Source organism: Lissotriton vulgaris, chromosome 11 (genome assembly GCF_964263255.1).
Source record: "Lissotriton vulgaris chromosome 11, aLisVul1.2, whole genome shotgun sequence".
Lineage (NCBI taxonomy): Eukaryota > Metazoa > Chordata > Amphibia > Caudata > Salamandridae > Lissotriton > Lissotriton vulgaris.
This window is the reverse complement of record NC_141699.1, coordinates 1,095,272,243-1,095,278,242: the sequence shown is the minus strand read 5'-3', so window position 1 is coordinate 1,095,278,242 and position 6,000 is coordinate 1,095,272,243.

Genomic DNA, 6,000 nt, shown 5'->3' with positions numbered 1-6,000 from the left:
GATGAGTCATCAGGGTTGGGTAAGGTAGACACCATGTACCAGCGGGTGTTTGATGTGTCACAGGGTTGAGTAAGGTACACACCATGAACCAGGAGGTGGTTGATGTGTCACAGGGTTGGGTAAGGCACACACCATGACCCAGGGGGTGGTTGATGTGTCACAGGGTTGGGTAAGGCACACACCATGAACCAGGAGGTGGTTGCTGTGTCACAGGGTTGGGTTGGGTACACACCATGTATCAGGGGATGTATGATGTGTCACAGGGTTGGGTAAGGCACACGCCATGTACCAGGGGATGTGTGATGTGTCACAGGTTTGGGTAAGGCACACACCATGTACCAGGGGATGTGTGATGTGTCACAGGGTTGGGTTGGGTACACACCATGTACCAGGGGGGTGTGATGTGTCACAGGGTTGGGTAAGACACACACCATTTATCAGGGGATGTGTGATGTGTCACAGGGTTGGGTTGGGTACACACCATGTACCAGGGGTGTGTGTGATGTGTCACAGGGTTGGGTAAGGCACACACCATGTACCAGGGGGGGGTGTGATGTGTCACAGGGTTGGGTTGGGTACACACCATGTACCAGGAGGTGGTTGATGTGTCACAGGGTTGGGTTGGGTACACACAATGTACCAGGGGGTGTGCGATGTGTCACAGGGTTGGGTAAGGCACACACCATGAACCAGGAGGTGGTTGCTGTGTCACAGGGTTGGGTTGGGTACACACCATGTGCCAGGGGATGTGTGATGTGTCACAGGGTTGGGTAAGGCACACACCATGTACCAGGGGATGTGTGATGTGTCACAGGTTTGGGTAAGGCACACACCATGTACCAGGGGATGTGTGATGTGTCACAGGGTTGGGTTGGGTACACACCATGTACCAGGGGATGTGTGATGTGTCACAGGGTTGGGTTGGGTACACACCATGTACCAGGGGGGGGGGTGATGTGTCACAGGGTTGGGTAAGACACACACCATTTACCAGGGGATGTGTGATGTGTCACAGGGTTGGGTTGGGTACACACCATGTACCAGGGGTGTGTGTGATGTGTCACAAGGTTGGGTAAGGCACACACCATGTACCAGGGGGGGTGTGATGTGTCACAGGGTTGGGTTGGGTACACACCATGTACCAGGGGATGTGTGATGTGTCACAGGGTTGGGTTGGGTACACACCATGTACCAGGGGGGTGTGATGTGTCACAGGGTTGGGTAAGACACGCACCATTTACCAGGGGATGTGTGATGTGTCACAGGGTTGGGTTGGGTACACACCCTGTACCAGGGGTGTGTGTGATGTGTCACAGGGTTGGGTAAGGCACACACCATGTACCAGGGGATGTGTGATGTGTCACAGGGTTGGGTAAGGCACACACCATGTACCAGGGGATGTTTGATGTGTCACAGGGTTGAGTTGGGTAAGCACCATGTACCAGGAGGTGGTTGATGTGTCACAGGGTTGGGTAAGGCACACAACATGTACCAGGGGATGTGTGATGTGTCACAGGGTTGGGTAAGGCACATACCATGTACCAGGGGATGTGTGATGTGTCACAGGGTTGGGTAAGGCACACACCATGTACCAGGGGGGGTGTGATGTGTCACAGGGTTGAGTTGGGTACACACCATGTACCAGGAGGTGGTTGATGTGTCACAGGGTTGGGTAAGGCACACACCATGTACCAGGGGATGTGTGATGTGACACAGGGTTGGGTAAGGCACACACCATGTACCAGGAGGTGGTTGATGTGTCACAGGGTTGGGTTGGGTACACACCATGTACCAGGCGGGGTGTGATGTGTCACGGGGTTGGGTTGGGTACATACCATGTACCAGGGGATGTGTGATGTGTCACAGGGTTGGGTAAGGCACACACCATGTACCAGGGGATGTGTGATGTGTCACAGGGTTGGGTAAGGCACACACCATGTACCAGGGGGGGTGTGATGTGTCACAGGGTTGGGTAAGGCACACACCATGTACCAGGGGATGTGTGATGTGTCATAGGGTAGGGTAAGGCACATACCATGTACCAGGGGATGTTTGATGTGTCACAGGGTTGAGTTGGGTACACACCATGTACCAGGAGGCGGTTGATGTGTCACAGGGTTGGGTAAGGCACACAACATGTACCAGGGGATGTGTGATGTGTCACAGGGTTGGGTACGGCACGCACCATGTACCAGGGGGTGTTTGATGTGTCACAGGGTTGGGTTTGGTACACACCATGTACCAGGAGGTGGTTGATGTGTCACAGGGTTGGGTTGGGTACACACCATGTACCAGGGGGGGTGTGATGTGTCACAGGGTTGGGTTGGGTACACACCATGTACCAGGGGATGTGTGATGTGTCACAGGGTTGGGTTGGGTACACACCATGTACCAGGGGATGTGTGATGTGTCACAGGGTTGGGTTGGGTACACACCATGTACCAGGGGATGTGTGATGTGTCACAGGGTTGGGTAAGGCACACACCATGTACCAGGGGGGGGGGGGTGATGTGTCACAGGGTTGGGTAAGGCACACACCATGTACCAGGAGATCTGTGATGTGTCACAGGGTTGGGTAAGGCACACACCATGTACCAGGGGATGTTTGATGTGTCACAGGGTTGAGTTGGGTACACACCATGTACCAGGAGGTGGTTGATGTGTCACAGGGTTGGGTAAGGCACACAACATGTACCAGGGGATGTGTGATGTGTCACAGGGTTGGGTACGGCACGCACCATGTACCAGGGGGTGTTTGATGTGTCACAGGGTTGGGTAAGGCACACACCATGTACCAGGGGGTGTTTGATGTGTCACAGGGTTGGGTTTGGTATACACCATGTACCAGGAGGTGGTTGATGTGTCACAGGGTTTGGTTGGGTACACACCATGTACCAGGGGGGGGTGATGTGTCACAGGGTTGGGTTGGGTACACACCATGTACCAGGGGGTGTTTGATGTGTCACAGGGTTGAGTAAGGCACACGCCATGTACCAGGGGAAGTGTGATGTGTCACAGTGTGGGTAAGGCACACACCATGTACCAGGGGGTGTTGATGTGTCACAGGGTTGGGTAAGGCACACACCATGTACCAGGGGGTGTTTGATGTGTCACAGGGTTGGGTAAGGCACACACCATGTACCAGGGGGTGTTTGATGTGTCACAGGGTTGGGTTTGGTATACACCATGTACCAGGAGGTGGTTGATGTGTCACAGGGTTGGGTTGGGTACACACCATGTACCAGGGGGGGTGATGTGTCACAGGGTTGGGTTGGGTACACACCATGTACCAGGGGGTGTTTGATGTGTCGCAGGGTTGGGTAAGGCACACGCCATGTACCAGGGGGTGTGTGATGTGTCAGAGGGTGGGTAAGGCACACACCATGTACCAGGGGGTGTTTGATGTGTCACAGGGTTGGGTTGGGTACACACCATGTACCAGGGGGGTGTGATGTTTCACAGGGTTGGGTTGGGTACACACCATGTACCAGGAGGTGGTTGATGTGTCACAGGGTTGGGTTGGGTACACACCATGTACCAGGAGGTGTGTGATGAGTCAGAGGGTTGGGTAAGGCACACACCATGTACCAGGGGATGTGTGATGTGTCACAGGGTTGAGCAGTCACGCACTGCCTTGTCATTCTTGGTCTTACATCCTGTGCCCTCGCTTCACCTTTGTGAGGGCTTCTTCTCAAATCACCCACTTCGTCCTGTGTTTCTGTTCCCGTGTCCGTCACACTTAGGAGCGCATAGAAACAGGCCATTCACGAGGTCTGAGCGCTGTACATAATTGGAGTTTCACTCTAAACTCCCATTTAACAGTCTTTTCGAGGGTAACTCGTCGTCCCGAAGAGGGTCGCTTTTCGCATCACCCTCAGTCCAGCCTTGTTCTTATTGGCAGATGAGGTGGCCTTTTTTTCCCTGTCTGACTCCGAAATATAACAGAGCCAGCTCATCCACTCCCCCCTCTGTCCACCCCCAAACCGAGAGGGGACGTTGTGATGCATAACATGTACCAATTTAGTCTTCTTCGTCAGCAATTGCACGCGTAAAATGTTTTTTTATGTTTTTTTAATATGTATACAAATGAACTGATTATTTAATCCCCAAGAAATGAACACTAAAAGATGTATATATAAAATGAATATGATATTTAAATAGTGTCCTGCGCAAACGAAATCACTCCTCGACGCTCACATAAATCACGTTTTAACATAAACTGCAGTTTATTGTAAACATAATGCATCTAGACCAATGCCGCCGAGTAGTGATGCGAACTGTGTCGTAGTGATAGCGCCTCGGTCCCCGCAGTGGTGTACACTGGTGCGTACACAAATACATAACATCTTTCTTGTAAAGTCTGTGCAGTCAGCTCGGTGTCTTTCCGTTTTAAACCGCTTTATCGCGTGGCACAAAAGACTAAACGAAGACTCGATTTTCGAGGAGTTATTTTAGGTTCTTACCCTTTTTTTTTTTAAATTCCAGGATTCCCTGGCAGAAAGCGCCGAGTGCCAAGAAGACCGACCGATATACGAAATTACTAAGGGCGCTCGTTTTTTCCTGTATGTGTATTTCGCGCTGTGTGTTCCTAGGTGCGTTTTAAAACTCCAGACAGTTAAAACGAAAACTGAATAAGCCGCGTGGGCTGCAAGAAAGAGGGGTCGTTTAAAAGCTGACGTGGAGCAGTTCTCTTTAGAAAGTGTGTCTCTGTACATGTGTTGTGTGTGAGTTTGTATCTGCAAGAGAGCCTATGTCTTTGTAATAATGCATGTGTGTGGGTTTATGAGTGTGTCTATTAGTGTAGTGCGTTTGTGTGTCTGTATGACAGAGTGTGTTTAAATGGGTGTCGTTTTGTGTGAAAGTGTTTTTTTGCTCCGACTGTGTGTGTTTGTGTGTGAGAAGGCGGCAAGGTGTGGCTCTGTACGCGTGTGAATCTGAGTGAGTGTCCTGTGAGTGGTCAGGCCGGATAGTGAGTGTGCTGTGTGTGTGTGCGTGGTTGTGAGTGAACCCGTGTGAGCTTGTGTGTGAGAGAAGCTAGTGTGTGCTGTTGTGAGAGAGAGCAGAGTCAATGAGTGTTTAACTGCGCGTGTGAGAGTGCGTCTGTGAGTGCACGTGTCAGTGGCCTTTGAGAGAGTGTGTATTTGTATGGATTCGCACCTGTGAGTGTCTGGATCTGAGTGGCTGTGAGTTTGTTTGTGACAGTTCGTGCTTGTGTGTGTGCACGTGTGCCTTTTGTGGGCTACCGTGTGTGTACGTGTGTGGTTGACTGTATGGGTTAGCGTGTTTGCGTTTGTGAGCGCGCACCCGCGCGTATGTGTGTGTGAGAGACAGGCGCTGTGACTGGGCTTGTCTGAGTTTGTGTAGTTGTGTGTGTGTGAATGTAAGAATTGCCACGTATGTGTCAACGTGTGAGAAAGAGAGAGAGAGGGCGGTCGTGTTTGTGTGAGCGTGGCTAAATGTGTGGCTGTGCGCATGGTTGTATGGTGTGTGTGAGTGCGTGTGTGCGTGTGTGAGAGAGAGGGGACAGTGTGTGTGAGTGGTTGTGAGTTGAATGTGTATGTGAGAGGGAGCGAGTGTGTGTGTGAGGGGAAAGGGTCTGTGTGTGAGAGAGAGAGAGAGAAACTGAGAGTTATGAGTTGAATGTGTATGTAAGAGGGAAAGTGTGTGTGAGAGAAAGACTGTGAGTTGAATGTGTATGTGAGGAGGAGTGTGTGTGTGAGAGGGGAAAGTATGTGTGTGAGAGAGAGACTGTGTGAGTTGAATGCGTACATGAGGGGGAGGGTGTTTGAGAGAGAGTGACCGTGTTAGTGGTTGCGAGTTGAAGTGAGTGTGCGTCTTGGTTAAGTATTTGTGCACAGCACGCACTGGAAAGAGAGCGGCTTGGACTGAAGCAAGTGTCCAGGGCCTATTGGGTGTCTGGGGTGTTGCCCCACACAGGGAATCACCCGTGTGTGTTCTCTTGGAGTGCGCAAACCTGTTGCTCTCCTGATGAGAAGTGAC